Here is a 13,249-nt window from a genome sequence, read left to right as displayed (position 1 = left end):
TTAATAATAACTGCTCAGTGAAGAGAAGCCATCTTCTCTGCACAGACCTCATAAAGGAAAGAGAGAAGGTGAAAGGTAGGATTACTAGCTGAAAATGATGACGGGATCAAGCCATATCCCTGTCTTTGTACCTCATTATCTTGGAAATAAGTGCTGAATCCAGTCAAAGACAAAATAAACACAAGGCTACTTGTAGAAAAATGAATAGGAGAAAGTGTCTGATTCAATATGGCAGCTGTAAGAATAAAAGAGCCACAGTACATACTATATTGAAAGAAGTCTCTTATGCTCACAAAGGCTGCATTTGTTTGATCAAAAATACAGTAAAAACTGTAACATTGTCAAATGTTATTACAATTTAAGATATCAATTTCCACAAAACATATTAAGCAGCAAAACCTGTCTTTTACATCGATAATAATAAAACAATTTGTCTTGAGCACCAAATCAGTATATTAAAATGATTTATAAATTTTGGGTGTTAGATGCCTAACATTGGCTCGGTCTTTCATCCAAAGGAAAAATTATCTGCAACAGTGAAGAAATGTGTACTTTTATTTGTGTAAATCTGCTAGTAGTAATAGATGAGTGGAGGTGATCATCTGAGTGGCATTAGATGATATGTATAGTGTATGTGCCTCCAGTGTTACGGCCTGCATGTTCCTGCGTTGCCCCCATGTTTAAGACTTACTTAACTACTGCTTAGCAACAATGTTTTAAAAACAAACAGGTTAATGGAAATGATCCCAAAACCTGTTATCAAGCCCAAGTTCTCACACACTTAAAGCCAATTCTGCTTGGCCCCATCACTCGCCATGTCCTCCTGAGTGCTGAGAGCTTTCAGTCTCAGCTTTCCAAAACACCTTGTCCTCAGACAGACAGGACTCATCCAACCAATCAGCACAAAAGCAAAATATGAGGGTCTGACCGACCAAGGGGTAATTCAACCTCAGCAGGTATTTAAGAAGGCTTCAGGGAGCACTGGGAAAGATTTAAAATTTGATTGGCTAATTCTATAAAATAAATGATTAATAAAAAAATGTGAGTGTGCGTGTTCTTCACTTGTTTTAATAAAAATAATAATGGTAAAAAAAGTAATGACAGGCTAATGCTAAATGACAGCCAATATAATATGACATTTCCGTATTGATGTCGAAAAAGGGGTTCAAATAATGTTAAGAAACACTGGAAACATTTAGTCATTGAGATTTACTGGAATTTCTCTTTCTGCCCTACAACTAAATGGCATTAGGAAGGATTTGAGAAAGCAAATTAGTAATTTTGGTATGCAGAACCTTTAAAATCTCTGTTTTAAATAAATACATAAAACAAAAAAAGACTTTTCGAAATATGCTCTGGCTAATCTCAGGCACTTACATTTAATTATAGCATATTTACATGATGGCAAGAAAATTAAGAAAATGGAAAAAGTTGGTCATTGCTCAGTGAGTGATTGACAGCTTACATGAAGATACAAACTGAAGTTCATTTCACATCTATTTAAATGTTGATTTCTGTAATGTTATCAATCCATTTTGAATGTTTTAAAGTCAAATAAACAAACTAATATTCCAAAACGACACAGAATTCATCAAATCTATTGCTAATGCGAGCTGTTAGCATTCGCATTCATCTCCATTTTAGTTGTTCGGTTAGGGCAGAGGTATGTTATTAGAAATAGGCAATCTTTGCACAAAGAAAGTTTTGGATCTATAAATGCCATATGACCACCATTATAGAGCACCAGTAAACGGACAACATGACCCTAATCAGTAGTTAGTATCCTGAGCTGCGACAAAGACAATTTCACATTTTTTTTAGAGCTGCACAAAAAAGTATGACATCTATGTCTTTATGTTGTATACATTGCCAAAAAAGGGGTTCATTCAAAATAACCGGGACAATTTCCTCAGTCGTCTCAATGGCAATAAGTGTCCCAATTTACCTGAATATATTTTTGTCAGAATTCATGGCTAATTTTGAATGGTTGGCAATGCAGAAAAATGCTTTTTAGAAGCAAAAGGTGTACTTACAGCATCTACCAAAAGGGGCTAACAGGGCCATGCTAAGCTACAAAGCTTTGGCCACTTGGTTTGTCCTAATCACTAGCCCGTGAGCCAAGTTTCTTAACACGGAATAGGAAAACTTGATGTGTCAGAATGGGTGGTCAAGCATTCAACTTTTATCTGCCTGATGTTGGCAAATCACAAAGCAAAATACTGTGCAAACATTTTTTATTTTTGAACTTGAATGACATTTTGAGTTCTGAAAGTCGTGGCCCCTTTCTTTGATGCAGACATACCAAGTGTGACCTGCTCCTCAAATAACTGTGTTAAAAGGTTAAAGAGGCTGTATTAAAGAAATACTATCGGATGGACACGATTCTGTTCTACGGGCCCTTAAAGTTGATGTGCAAGAGTGTTGCAGCTCCACCAGAGATGCAAAAATCTCTCTGTTGGCCCTTGTAAATGCCTGGGGCAGGAGATGGGAAGTGAGAAATGTCAGAATAGCTTCAGAGAGAAAGTACAGGTCCTTTCGCAAATGGCGTAACACAAATCACGGCGCTGCCGAGCAGAAGGGAAAGCACTTTTCTCCACCTCACCATCAGCCTTGGAATCCTGCTCTTTTCCAGATGGCCTAGCAGACAGCACGAAGCCTGCTTCCGCCAGCACCTCCAGCTGTCCGCCTCTGTTGTGGGGGGAACAAGAATCACGCAGTTGCTCACAGGAGACTAATCCGTAGCTTGACGGAACACTCCGTCCATTCCATAGCAAACAACTTAATTGTTTTATTATGAATGGAAGAGGGTCCCATGTCACTCTAGATCTCTCAATCGTCAGGGTGTTGATGTGGAGCATTGTAAGCTGGCGCCATGCAGGGATGGGGACTGCACGCTCCGTCCAAATGAGTTTGAGGTCCGCGCAAAGGTTTCCAGGAGTCAAGGGTTCCACTCAGACACAGCATGCGTTCTTTCCTATATATATGTATATAAGTCTTTCAACTTCTTTGGCTGTAAATGGAAAATGAAGAAAAAGAAAATAACAAGCTTCACATAACCAACCACATTAATATGCGATCCAGACAAAAGAATGCAAGCTCAATTTATTACCTCGCAGTTTTAATTCATCGACACGCAGGAATTTGCACAAAACATGCAAATGAAAAGGACTTGGCTCGGTGTGAGCGCTCTCGTTTTGAACGCATTGCGGTTGCAACTTCATTTCCTGAGGGGTGCAAAAAAAGACATTGTAATTTCTGAGCTGTCACGAGCACTCGAGTCTAAATGGGGCACTTCACATATTACTGTATGTGGTCTTTTTTTTTATCTGTTATACATGCAAGCTCACAGTGCCTCAAGAAAAGTTAAAGCATTTCATAAACACAATGGAGCCCAATTACAAAGAGGGGTGAGGTGCAGATGGGGTCCGAGAGCGGTGACCCTACGTGTCCAGTGGCGTGGAAGATATCCGCTCAATGCTACACCCAAAACAGTTGAGGTTTGCCGCTTTGTGTCTGTAAAATATTTCTTACATTTAGTATGATCTATGATTTCCTTTAATATACACATCAAATAAAGTCATTACATTTATGCATGATTAATGCTGGGGAAATGCTAACTTTATTTCTGAATGCCCAAAGTGCCTAAAGTGTACATGCAATGTTTATTAAGTACACTTTTCTTGACCCATCCACACCCTAGCCACAATGAAAGCATGCAAACTGCATTTTGAATTAAATTAAATGAAATTAAACTAAATTAAATATAATGAAATGTGAAATGTATAATGAAAAGCCCACATATGTGTGAATCTTCAATTGCTCTTAATTCTTGTTTCCATTGCAGTCAGTCATATGATGCACAAAACCAATAGCGTTTGATATCAATGTCTCAAAAAGGAAAATTGTTTTGACTGACTGCGACTGTGAACGGTTTTTGAGATTGACTTATGAGAAAAAAAAATATAAATGATCAAGTTAAATTTCCTCTCACAAAGTTATCGTACAACTTCAGGAGACAAGAATAAAGTACAGCTCAGGAATAATATGGAATACTTGTGTGGTGATTTTTTTGTTTGTTTGTTTTTTTGGCTTGGCTTGGCTTGGCTTGATCATTTAAATTAATCTACCTTCATTGTATGGAAAAGTTACTACAGTATAAGGACATTTTGCCTAAAATTTCCATTTATAAAGGTAAATACAATTACATAATTCTTTCTTTTTTTTTTCAGTTTGAAACTATCTGACGTATCTGTAACAGTTTTTGAAATGCTCATGACAGATGTCACAACCTTGGCTTAACATTTTTTGCCTCTGATTTGCATAAACTTTAGCATTCCCAAACTTTTTGACACTCTCACCACTTACTCCGCTATCAATCCCACAATCCCCCATGCCAGTCTGCCACTCAACTCTCTTAGAGAACGATGGACACGGCCGCTCATGCATCCCTTTGCATCAATGGACACGTAGGGTAAGATAACAGAAATGACAGAAATCACCTTATCAGTTCTACAAGAAAGAGTATGACATGATTAAATGCAGGATTTCAGAGCTGAAGAAGATCTGATGAGCCAACTGTTATAAAACAAAGCTGTCAAACTAGTTGCCTCCATGTCCAGTTACTATATGTTATGGGGGTCTTGTCTGCATGTGTTTCCAATCAAACCTTTTAAAGAAGATCACTGTACATTTACCACATTTAAATGTGAAGATTTCAGACCATTTAGTATCTCAAATACAGCAATAAGTATGTGCCTGTCATGATAATTACACTAAAGCATCCTTTTCTGGGGTTAAGAGTGCACCATCTCATTTAGATCCCTGGAACGTGATTCTGAGTGATGGCAGTAGGCTGGATCGTGAGCCAAGCATCTTAAAGACAAGCTCAATCCTTCCATCCAGTAAATGGGCAAAGGTCCCAGCCAAAACAGCTGCTGTTGGATGCCTCATTTGGAGGTTAAATAATTGGCTCCAGGTGTTCAGTCTCTGTGTGGAATCCAAATCTTTTAACAGTCCACTTTATTAATGAGAATTGCACTTCAAAAACCACACTTACATCTTATCTCGGGGTCAGGGAAATAAAAAATTGAGGTGTCACTGTAAAGACAAAAGTCCTATCGTGTCAAACAAAGTGTGAGTGAGAATAAAACAGTTACTATGAGTAACTGTAGTTATTCATAATTTACAGAAGGAAGTCAAGCTGTGCCTTTCTCCGATTTACGCACTGTACAAAAATTAGCTAACTAATATTAAAGCTATTTAAAGGAGCTATTTAAATCTTTTTTTATATATATATACAACTATCCTAAGAAATGACAACTTCAGAACAGTATTTATCTGGAACAAAAAACAATGAGAATTTCAAATAGGGTAATAGCATTTTATATACACAGATGCATTTAAACCAGGGGTGTCAAACTCAATTCCTGGAGGGCCGGAGCCCTGCAGAGTTTAGATTTAACCCTAATTAAACACACCTGATCCAACTAATCAAGTCCTTCAGGCTTATTTTAAAACTACATGGTATGGGTGCTGGAGCAGAGTTGGAAAAAACTCTGCAGGGCTCCGGCCCTCCAGGAATTGAGTTTGACACCCCTGCTTTAAACAAATAAAAGTTCTGCACAAGAATCAGTGAATCATTTTTTTTACCGTTTCAACAAATCAATACACATTTCCCAAAGCTACATAAAATAAAAAAATAAAAATAAAAAACCAAGAGAGACAGATAATTTGGTTATTGTCTTGGCTGCAAATCTGTGTTTGCAATAGCATTTCTGTTTTGTCACGCTACACCACTACTTGTTGAATAGCGTAACTTGTTACTTGAAAATGTACACTTCGCTACTGTCATGCTATTGAAAAAACACTGCTTAAACTGTTTTGCTGGTCTCCCAGCTGGGGCAAGCTGCTGTTTAGCTAGTCGACCAGCTGGACTTGACAGCTGAAAAGTTCTAAAACCAGCCCAAATAGGCTGGAAGACCATCAAATTAGCTTAGTGTCACTACATTTAGTAAGTTGCATTATGCATAAAACACATCTAAAACATTCATGCCAATTAAGTACTTGATCTCTTTGTGCCGCATAAGTGCGTGCCAGTATGTGCGTTTGTTGCACTGGCTGTGTAGAGGTTTCTGGGTGTTAAAGGGTGTTGTGTGGGTCTCTCTGCATGTGAAGTTAAGCACTTTTGAGGACTCAGGGCATAAAGGGGGTTGGACAGGTTAATGAGAAAAGTTCAACAAAAGTCCAACCTCAAAGATTGGATCATCAGCGAGTGCACAAAAGGACCGAGAATTCACAAAGAGCACGGAGAGGTAGGAAGTTCAACAGTTCAGTCCTCTTAGCTTGGCATGCCACCTTCATTTTGAACTCCCAGAACTTCTTCACGTGGGCCCCATTTACCTCGTTTTAATCAGCCTAAGTGTGGAATCATCTGTAGGGAATACTTAATGAGCTACTTCAAAAGAGCTGTCTTCCTCACATCTTATTTAGTGAATAACTCAAGCAGATCAGCGCCGAGAGAGACATCCGTACGGACAGTCGCTAACAGCACGGAACGTGAGATAATATCGGTTATCAAAGCCAGGCGACGAGTGTGAAATCAATTCGCTCACCTGTGACCTCCTTCTCCTGAGGGCTATTGTCACTCTTGGGGCGAGTAAGAGTGGCTGCGCTGCAGGGTAAAACCCTTTTATGGCTCAAAATAATGAGATTGCAGTGAATCTTTCTGTGTTATGTCGCTCTCCCTTCTTCGCCGTGTCGTTTCCCTGACAAGCTGATCGAATCACAGCCTTTTTTTCCCCCTCGCTCCCTCCTCCTCCTTCTCTCCCTGAAGATGTTTGCCCAAGATGTGCTTCATGCATATATTTGACTCACCACAAAGGGAGATAAATACACCATTTAGCTATGAAAATATAACTGAGGAATCTCACAAATACTTCCCCAGGAGCTGGAGGAGGCATTGCCATGTCGTGGGGCCAACTCACTCTGGTTTGTCGGTCAGGGTCTGGACCTCCTCCAAGGCAGCCATGGGTGATGTCCAACTTCATGCCCTGAGGTTGTTGCCGTGCCTGCCCGAGCTCTACATATCTCTTTGTTAAGGATGGGTACGGCTGATCAATTTCAATTACAGTGAATATAAAAACGAGGGATTGGAGCGGCCTGCTTAAATCATTTGAAAAAGCACGAAAATGACCCTCCAAAGGTCGCTTCCCTGTCAGGTCTCTGTGACCCGACTTGCCTCGTGCTGTGAACCTCGGAGCTGTCTGCACTTATCAAGAGGACATGTGTGCGAGCAATAGCATAACTTTTTATGACGACATTATTCGAACTAGCCTAATGGTTTGGTATGCATTACAGAATTGAAGAGCCATAATATTAACAATCCCAACTCGCTGGACTGATGGAGCAGAGAGACAGAAATAAAAAACTATTTCAAATGCTCTGGTATGAGGTTGGAAGGCCAGTTGGATTGTGTATCATATTGGTCATGCTAAAGACAGCAGCTGCAAAATTACAGTAGTGTGCTCTCACCACAACTGACTGTGCTACACAGAAACAATTAATCAGAGGTTAACCCGACAAACCTCACGGAGGATCTTTAATTTGTTGTACCTAAACTCCCCTGAAAAAAGACCAAGCACAGCAAAGCTATTTCTAAAAGTACGTTTACAGTATAACCGTGCCAAGGAATTTCTCGAGATATCCTGGAGAGTGTGTACGTAAAAATCTCTCTGCGTTTCCAACTTTAAATAGCAATGTGAACATTTAGGTTGGAGCTGGAAAAAAAACACACACCCATCTTTACCTTATATTTAGTTTACATTTCTACTGAAAACAAGCACAGCTTGAACCAGGCTAAGCTGCTTTGCTGGTCTCCCTGCCTATCCTACTGACTGGTTTATGAGGTGTTTTGGCCACTTTCATCTGGTCAGGTTGGGAGACCAGTTCAAACCAGATTGAAAACAACTGGACTTGCCTTGACTGCTAAGACTGCTAAATATCTTACAGGTTGCTACAACAGTTGTCAGATTTGTCATGTAAACTCAAAATCTTGTGGTTGTTTGAAGTCCATGTTTAGCAACTTGTTAGTATCCTAAGAACACTGCATTTTTTGGCAAAAACAATACTTTTTCAAATTTGGCCTGCAGCTCTCCTGCAGTCTTCAAATGTTGATCAGATCACCTTGATAATGACAATGAAATAGTCCTAATGGAAAAACACTAAGACCATGTGTCCACCAAAGCATTTTTAGCCAGCTGAAAATGCCAGGTGCTCTTTTGAAAATGCCTAGTTGTGGTGTGCTTGAGAGCACTTTGGCTAGACCCATGGTGAATTAAATGTTCCTCCAAGCATTATTTTTCATATTAATATTGTTGTAGTCATTTACAGTTATTCATTTGGCAGACGCTTTGGTAACACTTTATTTTGATGGTCCCTTTTGAACATTCTGTTGACAATAAATAATGTTGCACCTACATGTCTACTAACTCACATTAGAGTATTAGAAGTCTTTCTGCTGCTAACTCTTTATTGTGATGGTTTCCCAACAGACATTCTACTGACTATAAGTAACTTTGCATGTACATATCAACTTATTCTAACCCTAACAGTCTACTAATACTCTACTAATATTCTGATGAGAGTTTGCGTTTAGATGAATAGGATTGCTAATAGATATTTTGCCAACCAGTTTTTGCTAACCATCTCCTTGGTTGCATTACCGCAAAGAGCTGCCAAAAAAAAGCTTCACTTCCTGTTCGACTTGATATTTCTTTGGCACCTTGCCGTAAGGGTCCCTGAGCAGGTTGGTGACCGCACCTCCTAGTGGTAAAAAAAACTAAAATATTTGCATTACTGTAATTTTAACCAAAGACTTGTTACTGCTAGATTCTGTGGTTCATGCAGAGTAAACCAATCACTCATTTTTGGTGGATTGACCATATATCTACGATATTGAGTTTTACTAAGGGGGAAAAAAAGTCATTTTGATACTTCTCCAGCAAAACAAAAAATAACAATTACTAGAGTAATTTAGAGTAATGCCTCAAGTTTTTTTTTTTTTTTTTTTGTAAACCTAGACATGACGAAACTAACAAGCAAGCCTTGCTGGTGTCAAATGAAGGATTGAAAGGGAATTTTCTTTTTTCCTCCCCCAACACAATTCACAATCAGGTGCTTTTTTTTCCCTCCTTCTTTTTAAGTATGACATCACCTCCTTTCCCGGGGCTTTCTTTCACTTCTAGTGGGGGACACACTGAACAGCAGATAGAGTGTCCGCTCAACATAAACTCAGGACTGGAACAAAAAAATATCAGCTCAAATGTTCCTTTTTAGTTGTGACTTAGTGATTTGCCATTGTAACAACAGGTTGTAAATCTGTGGCATTACTGCATTTTTCCCCTCATCCTATTGAAAATGAAACTTTCAAGCGAGTCATAGTACATGGGCTCATACCTTGACTTGGCAACAGCACCAATGATCTAGAGCCATTTTCTTTTCTGCTTGCTTTTCAGCTTCCCACCTTTTTAGATTTTTTTTTCTTTTGGCCATAATCACTGAGGCGATGATTACTATGCAGTTCTTTTGTATGACTATATTTGAGATTTATGAAGCATAGTGCGGCATTATGTTTCACCTCATCTTTACACAGTGTACAAGATGGGCCATAACCTCTCTTTTTGGTTTGGATTTTGGATAACAATGGCCCAGAAGTTTATGTGCTCCAAGTTTTGACTGTGTAGGTCTGTTGCATCTGTTGTCAGTTAAAAATGATTACTGATTCTTAATTTGAAATTAAAATGTCCTTCCTCTTCATATTTCATTGGAAATCAACAGCAGCAGTATACCAAACACATGCAGATACAAGGGCTATCCAGTGGTGCTGTAATGTAAATGTAAACTTAACCAATAATTAGCCCATTTCATGTTGAAGTTACGGTCACGCTAGACATAAAAACATGCAAATTACCTCAGACTCCTGGGCAACAGGATATGATGACATGCTCACAGGCTTCTGTTTTTAACAGAGAAATACAAATAACAACTAACAATAAACTCAATGAACTAAAACTATTTCTACTATAATGGAAATGTCAACATCTGACTCTAAACACTTAAAAATGGAAAAAGTTGCAGACGTTTCAGGAGGAGTCATTGTGTAGATTAATTTCAATCAATGCAATTTAATGGACTGAAGTCAAACTCTTTATCTCAAAATATCATGAAAATCTGCTTCACGACCCCTACACGACCCCTTTAAAAATGTGAAATGGAATAATTGATCAGTTTTGGATTGATCAGTTGAATTAGTGCTGCAAGCATTAAATGATGAAGCATTGGGTATTAATGCAGTTTAATGAATATACCATGCGACTAATTAACACTCGGTTTCGGCACAGGAAACTGTTGGCGGTGGTTGACAATGACACTTTTCTGATTATCGTCATCATGCAGTCAACTGGGGTACCATCTGTGTTGAATTACATTACAGCTTCATGAAGGAATTACACTACCTCTGCATTTCCAACTTTCCTTTGACTTAACGTTTTGCCTGACTCACAACGGTTATGTAATCATGAGACAATTAGAGGTATAAACAAGACTTTTCCGTTTCACTGAAGATATGAAGTCATGTCAGAGTGTGAGAGAAATTAAATATAATCAGCTCATTATCTCAATAAATGATGAGCTTTTAAAGGTGTAAAACCAATCTGCTTTGGTTTCCAGCCAAGGCTGACTTATTTCATAACTACTTTTACAGTATGTAGTTCCTTACAGTAACTTGAATTAAACAGGTCAGATTAGTTTTGCTTTGGAAGTAAGCAAAACACCTTATCTTTGCTGTAAATCCTTTCAGGGTACTTTCAGTATTAGAATTAAAAGGGTTTAAAAAAATCAGGAAGAAAGAAATAAAATCCAGTCCTCAACTAAAGGCTTAGAATAATCCTTCTGATGTTTTTATTCTCACTTCTGTCAGCCCTCCAGTTCAGTGCAAGAGCACTTTTTCTCACTGCATAATAGAGCGCAACAGTAAACGGTCACTTTATAAGCGGTCTTGGTTCCTGAAGTATTTTTCCCCATTCAAAGGTATTCCTAGAAATTCTTTAGTAAATGAACTAGCCTAACTAGATCTAAGATGAATCACAATAATGTAATCTTTGGTTTGAATAAAAAAGTATATGAAAACCTAAAAAGAGATACAAGGTAACAGGCAAAAGTCTACTGTGTACTTCAATTATTTTAATGAATGTATGAACTACATGGTACTCATCCTATGAGCATTGCGAGCGACATTAAAACCATAAATGGTGATACAGTCTGAAACTTTTAGTTATTGATAAGTTATTGTTTAACTTCAAGAACTATAAGTTATTGATTATCATTGATCAAATATACAAATAAAAATGGAAGATTGTTTCCGCCACTGAATAAAAATAACTGACTTTTTCTCTGTATTGTGAGATAAAAGCTTGTAATTGCATGCAATAAAGTCAGAATTGTGAGATATAAACTCTCAATTGTAAAAAAAATAATAATAAAAAAAAAAATCTCCAGAATTGGACTTTATAATTCGAAATTGCGAATTTATATCTTACAATTCTGAGAAAAGATGTCAGAATTGCAAGAAAAAAGTCATGCAAGACATAAACTCGCAATTGCGAGAAAAAGTCATAATTGTGAGGAAAATAGTCAGAATTGTGAGTTTATATCTCGCAATTCCGACTTTATTTCTCACAATTGCAAGTTTATATTCTGCAATTCTGAGAGAAACATGTTAAACACTCAATTATGGCATCTACATTGTAAAAAAATGATTTGTCAAAGTCGGAAATAAAACAAAGATTATTGGATTGATGATTGTTTCACTCTCTTTCTACTTAAAAAAATCACCAAATTCAACACCAGATGGATTTCAGTGTACAAAAACATGAATCTTGGAGCTCATGGTTGGTGTATCTTAAAAGGTTTATATAATAACACTAAAAAACAATTTCTTTATGGAGAAAATAACCAGGATTTTTACTTTCCCTACTGTTGCATCCTTTTGTGCCTTTGTCACTCTAAAAGCCACTCTTAAATAAACTAAAATCCAACATACAGTTCTTCTGCATTGGAGAGACCACAGAAACATGAATATATTGTACAAAGACATGCTGTGTAAGAATAATGCATCTAGTATTGCTCTATGTGTACTGTATAACTCAGTTCTCTTCAGGAACGAGGGGAAATGGAGAACTTTGATTGTATTCCGAACCCTGCAGGTACAGCAGCTTTTTCTTTGCAAGTACAAAAAGAGGTTTGAAGTAATCCTAGACCTACCCTTTAGCCACCTACCATTTAGATTTAAAAAATGCCATCACACCTCTGCAACTAATCCGGTTGCAAACTTCAAATGACCCTTTGCAAAGATCAAGCTATCTATGCATAACGCACACCCTGAACTGAATATCTGATTCAGGGTCACATTTGGTTGGCTGTGAATGATGAGCCCTTCCAAAACCTATGTGCTTGAGGTTAAATAGGCCGAATGCAAAGTCAGTCCTTGATGTATGAATGCTATAATCAGTTTCTAATGCTCTATTTCCAGTGATAATTGGGACGATGTCTTGCATGCAAAGCATAATGTGATAAAGAAGAAGAAGAAGCAGTTGAACTTATACGCATGGAAAGGGTACGCATGTAAGGCCGTGGAAGATAGTTAGCAGATAAGGAAATGTGAAGGGAAAGATTGGCACCAGCACTGGAGACATATTTACATAGATTAGGGCAGAGTGTGTCTAGGCCATGCTCACTGGACGAGATAGAAGCAGACGGATTACATCACAGCTGTCTGACTAACGGTGCGGTTACGGTTAGGTTCTTGCGTGAAATATGAGTCAGAGAATTTAAGAAGGAGATCATCTCCAAGGCTCAGTGTTTGTGTTATTAAAAGCCCTCGTGTAGGGCAGACCACTTATGGCCAGTGAACGGTGATGTATGCAATGTTTTCAATAGTCAAACACTTTCTCCTATGCCATTTTAATATGCAGAGACAACTTTAAGTAAACCATCCCTTAGCTGATTTCCTTGAAAAATGTAAACACTGTGGCTCTGATGTGTTCTCAAACATGGGTTGGTTTGTTTGAATGGCCCAACAGAATTGAATTGACTCAACCCAGAGCCGGCACAGCACTGATGAGGGGGCAGCTGAGGAAACGAAAGGGGGCGATGACATAGCTAAAAAAAAAAAAAAAAAAAAATGGGGGGCCCA

The 13,249-nt window shown here is 38.2% G+C and overlaps 1 long non-coding RNA gene across 1 annotated transcript in view; it reads right to left on the bottom strand.

Annotated features, from left to right (window-relative positions):
- Positions 1–2,243: 2,243 nt before the first annotated feature.
- Positions 2,244–13,249, bottom strand: part of LOC107688949 (uncharacterized) — a 71,704-nt gene continuing 60,698 nt past the window's right edge. Inside the window, exons 2-3 of the long non-coding RNA XR_001634284.1 lie at positions 3,110–3,224; positions 2,244–3,010 (exon numbers count right to left, since the gene is read on the bottom strand). This is a non-coding gene — a long non-coding RNA (uncharacterized LOC107688949). The remainder of the gene's footprint in view (positions 3,011–3,109; positions 3,225–13,249) is intronic.

This window comes from Sinocyclocheilus anshuiensis, unplaced genomic scaffold, assembly GCF_001515605.1.
Source record: "Sinocyclocheilus anshuiensis isolate Anshui unplaced genomic scaffold, SAMN03320099.WGS_v1.1 scaffold777, whole genome shotgun sequence".
Taxonomy (NCBI): Eukaryota; Metazoa; Chordata; class Actinopteri; order Cypriniformes; family Cyprinidae; genus Sinocyclocheilus; species Sinocyclocheilus anshuiensis.
Note: the sequence above shows the minus strand (reverse complement) of the source record. Positions and strands in the feature narration are given on the sequence as shown.